This window comes from Mesoplodon bidens (assembly GCF_964165515.1).
Source record: "Mesoplodon bidens genome assembly, chromosome: 8".
Taxonomy (NCBI): Eukaryota; Metazoa; Chordata; class Mammalia; order Artiodactyla; family Ziphiidae; genus Mesoplodon; species Mesoplodon bidens.
Window position 1 is genome coordinate 19780745 of NC_138165.1, and position 13544 is coordinate 19794288.

A 13544-nucleotide genomic window follows, 5' to 3' on the forward strand; every position below is an offset into this window, starting at 1 on the left:
GGATCATCTGACAGTTCTAATTTTAGTTTCTTAAGGAACTACAATACTGTTCCTTGATAGCTTTACCCATTTACATACCCACCAACAGTGTACAAGGGTTCTCTTCTCTCCACATCCTCATCAACACTTGTTGTCTTTTGTTTTCTGATAGTAGTATGGCATATACTAGACATAAGCCTACCTTCATGAAGTTTACAGTCTAGTTGAAGAACGAATTTTACACACTTTAAACATGTACATAACAATATAAAGCAGTATATAATCAAAACATGGTATACATGGAAAAAAGTTTGATTTAGAAAAGGGAGTGAAATTTGTGTGGGCTGGAGAAGCAGCAGGTCTTTTGAAGGAGATTTAACATTCTTAATCACTCTCATAGTAGAATGATAAGAGCTCAGGCTTTGGAGTCAAAGAGGTACGACTTGAATTCTGGCTCTACCACCTCTAACTGTGTGAACTAGGACAAATTTCTTAACTTCTTTGTGCCTCAGTTTCCCCTTCTGTGCCATGTTGAGTAATTAGCCATAGGATTGGAATGGTGAGCGAGATTGTGCATTAGAGTGATGAGTGCAGTACTTGACCTGTGGTGGGTACCTAATAAATGTTGTGGTGGTATAGAAAATGCTGTAAATAAAAACAGGAGAATGAACATAGAAGCTGCATGAAGATCAGTTTTTAATGAGCCCCTATTTTGTTATTTATGTACTGGATATGATTTTAAAGGAAGAAGATGGGAGCTTAATAAATACCACTTGAAGATTGTGATGATCATACTTTATTTGTTATTCTTTATTGAACTTTTAAATAAAATACCAAGTGTTTTTCAGGCTAAATTATTAAACTTAAATAAGTTTCAGAGCCAAAAGTCATCCATGAATCATCTTAATTCTTTGTAGGGTATACAAATTTTTAAAAACCTTCTGTACCATAATGTTAATTTTAAAATCAATTTACTTCCTAAAGCTCTGTTTCTATTAATTTTTACTTTATTCCATTCCCTTTAGATACCATTCTACTTTATATAATTTTGTGTCTTTTCTAAAATTATTGTTCTCATAATAACAAATATACAGTTGAATACAGAACACAAAAGCCATCAACAGTACAGTTATTAATATACTTAAAAGATAAACATGATTGAATTAGAGGCATTTACATCTCTGATGGATAATCCAGAGGCAAATATATTGAATAATAAAAACCTGCTTTTGTGTTCCATTAAATTATTGAAAATCCAAATGGTAAATGTTAGTGTATTAAAAGACTTGAATATTCATTATATTCCTTCCACTCCTCTCACTTGACAAAAATGTTATCATTTCCATAACCCTGGATATATCAAATATCATAAAGAAGTAGTTTTGAAGAATAATTTCATCATCAGAATTTTGGTTCCTTTCTTTTAAAAAGAACAGTGGTAAGTAAAGCTACATTTATCTCAAAAAAACAAAAAACCAGTGAATTCCTCTTTTGAAAGTGTGGGTAATATCAGCATTTACTTTCCTATTAATAAAACTCCTACTTTGGAAACTGAGAAGGAATTAATTAATCACAAGTTCATTAGTGATACTTAAATGGATGAAAGGAAATTCATCCAGGAGACATAAACCAGTCAGTCAGGGTTAAGACACAGCATGGGTAAAGGAAAATGAAGAGAATTAAGCCAGTCATGGGCAGGGCTGGAGCTAAGAGGCTTGTATCCTAGAGGGTAAAGGTGACTCTTCACGTCAGTGTGCAGACAGGGAGCATCATGAGCAAGATGCATGGAGCCGTCTTGGGGAGCAGAGTCAGCACTGGTCACCAAGCAGATTGTAGCTGGACCTTGTAGGTGTTGCTTCGACAGGAATTCACAGTGGAGATCTCCCCTTTCACTGTGGCAGTCCAGATATTTTTTAGGTAGCCTCATCATTTTTTTTAACATCTTTATTGGAATATAATTGCTTTACAATGGTATGTTAATTTCTCCTGTATAACAAAGTGTATCAGCTGTACATAGACATATATCTCCATATCTCTTCCCTCCTGCATCTCCCTCCCACCCTCCCTATCCCACCCCTCTAGGTGGTCACAAAGCACCGAGCTGAACTCCCTGTGCTATGCGGCTGCTTCCCACCAGTTATCTATTTTACAATTGGTAGTGTATATATGTCCATGCCATCCTCTCACTTCGTCCCAGCTTACCCTTACCCTTCCCTGTGTCCTCAAGTCCATTCTCTACATCTGTGTTTTTATTTCTGCTCTGCCCTTAGGTTCTTCAGAACCATTTTTTTTTTTTGCCCATATGTGTTAGCGTATGGTATTTGTTTTTCTCTTTCTCACTTACTTCACTCTGTATGACAGTCTCTAGGTCCATCCACCTCACTATAAATAACTCAATTTTGTTTCTTTTGATGGCTGAGTAATATTCCATTGTATATATGTGCCAAATCTTCTTTATCCATTCATCTGTCAACAGACACTTAGGTTGCTTCCATGGCCTGGCTATTGTACATAGAGCTGCAAAGAACACTGTGGTAGATGACACTTTTTGAATTATGGTTTTCTCAGGGTATTTGCCCAGTAGTGGGACTGCTGGGTCATATGATAGTTCTATTTTTAGTTGTTTAAGGAACCTCCATACTGTTCTCCATAGTGGTTGTATCAATTTACATTCCCACCAGCAGTGCAAGAGGGTTCCCCTTTCTCCACACTCTCTCCAGCATTTATTGTTTGTAGATTTTTTGATCATGGCCATTTTGACCAGTGTGAGGTGATACCTCATTGCAGTTTTGATATGCATTACTCTAATGATTAGTGATGTTGAGCATCCTTTCCTGTGTTTGTTGGCAATCTGTATATCTTCTTTGGAGAAATGTCTATTTAGGTCTTCTGCCCATTTGGGGATTGGGTTATTTGTTTTTTTGATATTGAGCTGCATGAGCTGCTTGTAAATTTTGGAGATTAATCCTTTGTCAGTTGCTTCATTGGCAAATATTTTCTCCCATTCTGAGGGTTGTGTTTTCATCTTGTTTATGGTTTCCTTTGTTGTGCAAAAGTTTTTAAGTTTCATTAGGTCAAATTTGTTTATTTTTGTTTTTATTTCCATTTCTCTAGGAGGTGGGTCAAAAAGGATCTTGCTGTGATTTATGTCATAGAGTGTTCTGCCTATGTTTTCCTCTAAGAGTTTGATAGTGTCTGGCCTTACATTTAAGTCTTTAATCCATTTTGAGTTTATTTTTGTGTATCGTGTTAGGGAGTGTTCTAATTTCATTCTTTTACATGTAGCTGTCCTGTTTTCCCAGCACCACTTATTGAAGAGGCTGTCTTTTCTCCATTGTATATTCTTGCCTACTTTATCAAAAATAAGGTGACCATATGGGTGTGGGTTTATCTCTGGCCTTTCTATCCTGTTCCATTGATCTATATTTCTGTTTTTGTGCCAGTACCATACTGTCATGATTACTGTATCTTTGTAGTATAGTCTGAAGTCAGGGAGCCTGATTCCTCTGGCTCCGTTTTTCTTTCTCAGGATTGCTTTGGCTACTTAGGGTCTTTGTGTTTCCATACAAATTGTGAAATTTTTTGTTCTAGTTCTGTGAAAAATGCCATTGGTAGTTTGATAGGGATTGCATTGAATCTATAGATTGCTTTGGGTAGTATAGTCATTTTCACAATGTTGATTCTTCCAATCCAAGAACATGGTATATCTCTCTATCTGTTTGTACCACCTTTAATTTCTTTCATCAGTGTCTTATAATTTTCTGCATATAGGTCTTTTGTCTCCTTAGGTAGGTTTATTCCTAGGTATTTTATTCTTTTGTTACAATGGTAAACGGGAGTGATTCCTTAATTTCTCTTTCAGATTTTTCATCATTAATGTATAGGAATGCAAGAGATTTCTGTGCATTAATTTTATATCTTGCTACTTACCAAATTCATGGATTAGCTCTAGTAGTTTTCTGGTATCATCTTTGGGATTCTCTATGCATAGTAGAATGTCATCTGCAAACAGTGACAGTTTTACTTCTTGTTTTCTGATTTGGATTCCTTTTATTTCTTTTTCTTCTATGATTGCTGTGGCTAAAACTTCCAAAACTATATTGAATAATAGTGGTGAGAGTGGGCAACCTTGTCTTGTTCCTGATCTTAGAGGAAATGGTTTCAGTTTTTCACCCCTGAGAATGAAGTTGGCTGTGGGTATGTCATATATGGCCTCTATTATGTTGAAGTAAGTTCCCTCTATGCCTACTCTCTGGAGAGTTTTTATCAAAAATGGGTGTTGAATTTTGTCAAAAGCTTTTTCTGCATCTATTGAGATGATCGTATGGCTTTTCTCCTTCAATTTTTTAATATGGTGTATCACATTGATTGATTTGCATATATTGAAGAATCCTTGCATTCCTGGGATAAACCCCACTTGATCATGGTGTATGATCCTTTTAATGTGCTGTTGGATTCTGTTTACTAGTATTTTGTTGAAGATTTTTGCATCTATGTTCATCAGTGATATTGGCCTGTGTTTTTATTTTATTGTGACATCTTTGTCTGCTTTTGGTATCAGGGTGATGGTGGCCTCGTTTGGGAGTGTTCCTACTTCTGCTATATTTTGGAAGAGTTTGAGAAGGATAGGGGTTAACCCTTCCCTAAATGTTTGATAGAATTCGCCTGTGAAGCCATCTGGTCCTGGGCTTTTGTTTGATCAAAGATTTTTAATCCAGTTTCAATTTCAGTGAATGTTTATATTTTCTATTTCTCCTGGTTCAGTCTCAGGAGGTTGTGCTTTTCTAAGAATTTGTCCATTTCTTCCAGGTTGTCCATTTTATTGGCATAGAGTTGCTTGTAGTAATATCTCATGATCCTTTGTATTTGTGCAGTGTCAGTTGTTACTTCTCCTTTTTATTTCTAATTCTGTTGATTTGAGTGTTCTCTCTTTTTTTCTTGATGAGTCTGGCTAGTGGTTTATCAATTTTGTTTATCTTCTCAAAGAACTAGCTTTTAGTTTTATTGATCTTAGCTCTTGTTTCCTTCATTTCTTTTTCATTTATTTCTGATCTGATCTTTATGATTTCTTTCCTTCTGCTAACTTTGGGGTTTTTTTGTTCTTCTTTCTCTAATTGCTTTAGGTATAATATTAGGTTGTTCATTTGAAATGTTTCTTGTTTCTTGAGGTAGGACTGTATTGCTATAAAGTTCCCTCTTAGAACTGCTTTTGTTGCATCCCATAGGTTTTGGGTCATCATGTTTTCATTGTCATTTGTTTCTAGGTATTTTTTGATTTCCTCTTTGATTTCTTCAGTGATCTCTTCGTTATTTAGTAGTGTATTGTTTAGCCTTCATGTGTTTGTATGTTTTACAGATTTTTTCCTGTAATTGATGTCTAGTCTCATAGCATTGTGGTTGGAAAAGATACTTGACATGTATTCAATTTTCTTAAATTTACCAAGGCTTGATTTGTGACCCAAGATATGATCTATCCTGGAGAATGTTCCATGAGTACTTGAGAAAGTGTATTCTGTTGTTTTTGGATGGAGTGTCCTATAAATATCAAGTCCATCTTGTTTAATGTATCATTTAAAGCTTGTGTTTCCTTATTTATTTTCATTTTGGATGATCTGTCCATTGGTGAAAGTTGGTGTTAAAGTCCCCTACTATGATTGTGTTACTGTTGATTTTCCCTTTTACAGCTGTTAGTATTTGCTTATGTATTGAGGTGCTCCTGTGTTGGGTGCATAAATATTTACAGTTGTTATACCTTCTTCTTGGTTTGATCCCTTGATCATTATGTAGTGTTCTTCTTTGTCTCTTGTAATAGTCTTTATTTTAAAGTCTATTTTGTCTGATATGAGAATTACTACTCCAGCTTTCTTTTGATTTCCATTTGCATGGAATATCTTTTTCCATCACCTGACTTTCAGTCTATATGTGTCCCTAGGTCTGAACTGGGTCTCTTGTAGGCAGCATGGGTTTTTTTTATGGGTTTTGTTTTTGTATCCATTCAGCCAGTCTATGTCTTTTGGTTGGAGCATTTGGTCGTTATCAGTATGTGTGTTCTTATTACCATTTTCTTAATTGTTTTGGGTATGTTACTGTAGGTCTTTTCCTTCTCTTGTGTTTCCTGCCTAGAATAGTTCCTTTAGCATTTGTTATAAAGCTGGTTTGGTGGTGCTGAATTCTCTTAGCTTTTGCTTGTCTGTAAAGGTTTTGATTTCTCCGTCAAATCTGAATGAGATCCTTGCTGGGTAGAGTAATCTTGGTTGTAGGTTGTTCCCTTTCATCACTTTAAATATGTCCTGCTACCCCCTTCTGGCTTGCAGAGTTTCTGCTGAAAGATCAGCTGTTAACCTTATGGGGTATCCCTTGTATGTTATTTGGTTTTTTTTCCTTGCTGCTTTCAATATTTTTTCTTTGTATTTAATTGTTGATAGTTTGATTAATATGTGTCTTGGTGTGTTTCTCCTTGGATTTATCCTGTATGGAACTCTCTGTTCTTCCTGAACTTGATTTAGTATTTCCTCTGACATATTAAGGAAGTTTTCAACTATAATCTCTTCAAATATTTTCTCAGTCCCTTTCTTCTCCTCTTCTTCTTCTGGGACCCCTATAATTTGAATGTTGGTGCGTTTAATGTTGTCCCAGAGGTCTTTGAGACTGTGCTCAATTCTTTTCATTCTTTTTTATTTATTCTGCTCTGCGGTAGTTATTTCCACTATTTTACCTTCCAGGTCACTTATCCATTCTTCTGCCTCAGTTAATCTGTTATTGATTCCTTCTAGAGAATTTTTTATTTCATTTATTGTGTTATTCATCATTGTTTGTTTGCTCTTTAGTTCTTCTAGATCCTTGTTAAACGTTTCTTATATTTTCTCCATTCTATTTCCAAGATTTTGGACCATCTTGACTATCATTACTCTGAATTCTTTTTCAGTTATACTGCCTATTTCCTCTTCATTTGTTTGGTTTGGTGTGTTTTTACCTTGCTCCTTCATCTGCTGTGTTTCTCTGTCTTCTCATTTTGCTTAACTTACTGTGTTTGTGGTTTCCTTTTCACAGGCTACAGGTTCGTAGTTCCTGTTGTTTTTGGTGTCTGCCCCCAGTGGTTAAGGTTGATTCAGTGGGTTGTGTAGGCTTCCTGGTGGAGGTGACTGGTGCCTGTGTTCTGGTGGATGAGGCTCGATCTTGTCTTTCTGGTGAGCAGGACTGCATCCAGTGGTGTGTTTTGGGGTGTCTGTGAACTTATTATGATTTTAGGTAGCCTCCCTGCTAATGGGTGCGGTTGTGTTCCTGTCTTGCTATTTGTTTGGCATAGGGTGTCCAGCACTGTAGGTTGCTGGTCGTTGAGTGGAGCTGGGTCTTCGCGTTGAGATGGAGATCTCTGAGACAGCTTTTGCTGTTTGATATTACATGGGGCCGGGAGGTCTCTGGTGGACAGTGTCCTGGACTCTGCTCTCCCACCTCAGAGGCTCAGACCTGACACTCGGCTGGAGCTCCAAGACCCTGTCAGCCACACAGCTCAGAAGAAAAGGGAGAAAAGAAAAGAAAGAGAAAAATAAATATAAGGTAAAATAAGTTTATTAAAATTAAAAATATATTATTAAAAATAAAAAAGTAATAATAAAAAAGATAGAAAGAACAACCAAACCAAAGAACAAATCCACCAATGATAACAAGCGCTAAAAACTGTACTAGAAAACAACAACAACAACAAAAATGGACCAACAGAACCCTAGAACAAATAGTAAAAGCAAAGCTATACAGACAGAATCACACAAAGAAGCATACACATACACACTCACAAACGGAGAAAAAGGAAAAATATATATATATAAAAAAAGGAAGAGAACAACCAAATCAATAAACAAATCTACCAATGATAGTAAGCTCTAAATACTAAGCTAAGATAAACATAAAACTAGGAACAAATTAGATGCAGAAAGCAAACCCCAATTCTACAGTTGCTCCTGAAGTCCACTGCCTCAATTTTGGGATGATTCATTGTCTATTCAGGTATTCCACAGATGCAGGATACATCGAGTTGATTGTGGAGATTTAGTCCACTGCTCCTGAGTCTGCTGGGAGATATTTCCCTTTCTCTTCTTTGTTTGTACAGCTCCTGGGGTTCAGCTTTGGATTTGGCCCCACCTCTGCATGTAGGTCGCCTGAGAGTGTCTTTTAGGAAGACTGAAGTCTTCTGCCAGCATTCAGTAGGTGTTCTGTAGGAGCTGTTCCTCATGTAGATGTATTTTTGATGTATTTGTGGGGAGAAAGTTGATCTCCATGCCTTACTCCTCCACCATCTTGAAGCTCAAAAACCCTCATCATTAATGTTGACTTCTAGGCTGACCTAGGATGGGATATTCACTCTCCTCAAAGGAAATCTTTGATTTCTGCATGGGTGTATAGGTCAGAGGGAGTCTTTTTTTTTTTTTTTTGAGAAAAGCAAATAGCATATATTAATGCATATATGTGGAATCTAGAAAAATTGTTCAGATGAACCTATTTGCAGGGCAGGAATAGAGACACAGACATAGAGAATGGACAGTGGACGCGGGGCAGGGGAAGGGAGGCTGGGACAAATTGGGAGGCTAGGATTGACATATATACACTACCATGCCTAAAATAGATAGCTAGCAGGAATATGCTATAAAGCACAGGAAGCTCAGCTCAGTGCTCTGTGATGATCTAGATGGGTCGGATGGGGGTGGGTTGGGAGGGAGCTCCAAGAAGGAGGAGACATAGGTATACATATAGCTGATTCACTTCATTGTATGGCAGAAACATACAATGTTTCTTTACTTGACGTCTTTTCCAATATGCATAATCTCCTGGTTGCAGGTCATGGGCATCTGATCCATTTGCGCAGTATGATCTGAAAGCTATTAGAGACCTGTACTTGTCAAAAAGTCCTTTCTATGAATCTTCTTGAAGATGAAGCATTTTTGCAAAAGTATCAGAGTAAAACAACTGTCGGAACATCTGAGGAGTACCAAGAAGTCAGTGGGGCTCAAACGGCCCATGCTGGTACCACACACCGGTCCAGGGTAGAATACAGGTGTCCTCTGGTGGGTATCTCTGATATCCTGCCAACTATGTTATGCAAATGTTGATGAAAAAATAATCAATAAGCAATCTGTTTTGTTGTAGTTCCTTCTTTATATTTTTAGTTGTGGAATATCTTTTCTGCTAGTCTTCAGGTTGTTCTCATCAACAGTTCCTCAAAATTAAAACGTACACATCTAATTTCTGAGTTTCAAGATATATAAAGCAAAGTTCTGGTCCAAGATGGCAACATAGGAGGCTCCTGAATTCACTTCCTTCAGTGGACACACTGAATGTACAGCTATGCACAGAACACTTCCCTCGAAACCTCGGCCTCTCTGTATACCGGTGCCAAATTAAATCCCAGAGACAGAGTTTTGGGTGAAGTAGAAAAGGATGGCTTTATTGCATTGCCAGGCAAGAGACACACTGGGCTTTTGCCTCGAAAAACTATGTGTCTCCCAGAGGGAGTCTTTTACATCTAAGGAATCTAAGTTTTTATGGACCAAGTACAGGCTGATTTCTTAAGCTCTTTATTATTCTTTGGGAATTATCTTTCTCTGAGGCAGACCCTTTCAGGTGACAGTTGTGTCCTTGAGTTTGGCATTGACAATTGTTTCTAAAATCCTAGTTCTAAGATACTCCTTGGTAATCCATTAGACACACAAGGAGAAACATCATTCTTTCAGGTCACTGGTACTACATTTATTGAATTTCTGTTTTAAGGTATTAAATGCTTAGTCAACCTTTATTGAGCACACATTGTATATCCAGCACTATATTAGATACTGTAGGCAGGCAGAAAAGATATCATAGATGAGGTTCATTCTCTGGTCTAATTTCAATGCAGGAAATGTAAAAGACAAAAGAGCTCTTGAAATGAAACATTAAAATGTAAAAATTAATGTAGCACATTTTGTGTATGTACCACACTCTATCATTCATTTAACAAATATTTATTGTACACGTATGATGTATAAGACCCTAGGCTAGTGCTATGATGTTGTAATTGCTCATAATCTAGGAATAATTGTGACAAATAGACAAGAAATTGTAATACTTGAAATGTACCAAGTAATTGGAACAGATCTGAGACTGATATAACTAAGAAAAGCATTAGAATAGGTGATATTTGTGCTGTGCCTTAAAATGTAAGGGAGCTGCAATGGGAGAACATATACAGAGGGAGTCTGTCTACACAGAAGGAAAGCTCATAACAAAAGACAAAAGTATAGCCTATCTGTATTAGTTATCTAATGCTGTGTAACAAATTTCCCCCAAACTTACTTGCTTATATGTCTCATGGTATTTATGGGTGAGGAATTTGGGACTGGCTTGGCTGGCTGGTTCTGGTTTGGGGTCTCTCATGAGGTTGTAGTCACATCCTGGCCAGGCTTGCACTCACCTGCAGGTTTTACTAGGGCTAAAGTATATTTGCTTGCAATGTGGTCAAATCATGTGACTGGTAGGTTGATGCTAGCTATGGCCAGGGTTCTTAATTCCTCTTCGAGTAGTCTTTCCATGGGCCACTTTATATGTGGCTGTCTAGTGAGCAATCCAAGAGACCAAGGTGGAAGCAGTAATACCTCTTATAACCTCAGAAGTCACTTCTGATATATTTTATTGGTCACACAGACTGGCACTGATTTAATGGGGGAAGGAGCCTTATAAGAGGATAAAGATCAGGAGGTGAGGACACTGGAAGTCATCTTGGAGATTGATACAACACTACCCAAAATGAGGATGATTTTAAATATACAAAAATTTGCAAAATCAGGTTTTACACAGATATGTGATTCAAAACATAATTTAAAAAATAATATACAATATAGTTGGGTTTGGACACATTTGCAGATGTCTATCAAGGATTTCTCTGTCTACCTTCCCAACTGAAATGTGGATACCTTTAAGGTAAAAATGGTGTCTTTTTTCTCTGTTGTCTGCCTCAGTGCCTAGAACACTGCTTGGTAAATTATAACCATTTCATACACGTTCTTGAAGAAGTGAATTAATAAATATATGAATGAATATGATCCAAGAGATAAATTTAAAATATCAAAAACACAGGGTGAAGTCTTGATTCAGGAGAATGTGAGAAGCTACATAAATGAGCCAGGGTCTGCATGGGATCTAGAAAAGAAGATAAGGCAGATAATTAGAATTGTAGGTGTCATCCAGGACTAGCCAAGCTCCCTCTGGCATACATTATTATTCCAAAAGTCCCTCAAAAAGCCTACTTTGTAATGTAGATGAGGGAGTGGTTGGATCAAATAGTCTTCAGAAAAAACAGAGAGTTTAGATTATCAAGACAGATCTCTGAATTCCATCTCTGAATTAGCCATCAAAAAAACCTTGCCTCTAAATGTTTTCACAGGAGACACTGAACCGAGGTGTTTACTGAACAGATTGCTACTCTTCAGCTTAGAATGTCTTTGGTGGAAATGCCAAAGAATTTGGAGTCAATTATTTATCATATTATTTGTTCTTCACAATCACGATAGGCCATGGCCAGGCCAGTTGCACTGACGTCCCAAGTAACCCTATGGCTCAACAAGGAGTAAAGGAGCGCATAGGTGATAATGCAGTTGCAATGCATCCAGGAACCCTGAACCTGGAGCCTGGACATGAGGCCTGGGTGATGTAGGCTGCTATGCCCTGCAGCCGCCACGCATCCCATCCCCTTTTATTGAAAGTATGAAGGCAGTGAGCTCACCTATGGGAAATTCTGACCTGAAGTGTTCCTCACTCTGCACGGCTCTCAGGACTCCAGATTCTGGGAACACAGCCTAAAGAACAAAGGAGCCCTGGGAGCCAAATCTACTCACACCATCGTGTGTCTTTCATCTTGCCCAGCCTGTTTGCTTGTTCCTAAAACAAGGGGAAAGCAGCCTTAATGGGCCTGAGTCAGCATTTGCCCAGCCCTCAAACCTGGACCAGGTGTTGTGGTCTGCCCTCACTCCACCCCTGAGCACAGGACTAACTAAATTGAACCCATTTATGAACAGAACTGTAAAGGTATCGGAAACACAGAAGGCTACATATCATCCTTTTGTTTCCTCTTAGTTTATCTGAAGGAAGTGTTTGTCGTTCTAAATAACTCCATTAAAATACGAGAGGTGAAATACGTTCCTTCTACACACGAGTTGCTATTGGGAAGCTGACAGGATGGCATTTGACAGGTGAAACCCCACTTCCCACTCATATGCTTCCTTCCTGAGGTGTGCTAAGGAACTACATCCTCTCAGAGATGCAGCATAACTGAGCAGAGGCAAGGCAGAGAGACCACAAATACAGCCGTTATGCTGGGGAGGAACGGGTCTAGGTTAGAGTAAATGGGTACAATAGCTAAAACTAAAGCTGTGTTTTCTTTTATTGCTAACAAGATTACTGAAAACTTTTCAAATGAAAGGGCTGAAATTTGGTTTTGACAGTATTATTATCACTTTTTGAAAGAAGCGTGTCCAAAAAAACTGTGCTAAGTGAGTGCATGCTCAGACTCGGGGACCAGGTCAGAAATGGCTGCCTCTGAGACTGAAATGAACAGAATCAGCATCTATTCATATACGCCCTCACCCCACACCCACGCACCCTTGCTCAACTCTTCCCTGCAGCCCACTCTGCGCTGGAAATAGATCAATAGACTGCTCTCTCAGACTTATGCAAGGCTCACAGGCTCTCAGACCACTCTCAGACTGATGGGCAGAGTGGAAGTTTACCCAAGGGGTTAAGAGTTGAGGTTTCACAGGGTTTCTCTGTACAGAAGAAAATCTATGAAGTTGAGATGTTGAAAAACAAAGCAGATCTGGGACTGCAACAGTCTTTGGGTTTTCCATTTCCTGAGTCCCCTGTCAGGTGTGTTCCCTTACTGCCTCCCCCAACAAAATTTGTCCCACAGGTGGGACCCATTTTGTCCTATACAGAATGTTGGGAAGGAGCCCCATTTAAATAATGCTGACTCAGCACCACATCAGTGATGCTATTCATTCTTATCTGAGTTTGGTGACCCAGGCTTGAGGTGACTGAGGTCCCACCACAGAGTCTCAGCATCTCAGTTTAGTCTCTGTCCTGGGTCTCCCAGAGTTTCCTGCCCAGCCACTGACAAGTTGGTCTCTTCCATGACTTGCCTGACCTGCCTTAACCTCTTGAACTTGGGCATTGCTTATCCTGTTTCTCAAATCTGTTGCTTATCAGCATTGCCCAGGAAAGGTTTTTGTTTTTGTTCTTTTTGTATTTTTCCCCCTGTTTTATTGAGAAATAATTGACATATATCACTGTATGAATTTAAGGTGTACAGCTTGATGGCTTGATTTACATATATTGTGAAATGATTTACCACAATAAGTGTAATTAACATCCTTTTTTGTGTGTGATGGCAATGTATATAATGTAAGATTTACCATTTTAGCCACTTTTAAGTGTACAATTCAGGGACATCAAATATGTTGTTGTGCAACCAGCACTAGCACCTATCTCCAGAGCTTTTTCATCTTCCCAAACTGAAATTCTGTGCCCATTAAACACTGTCTTCT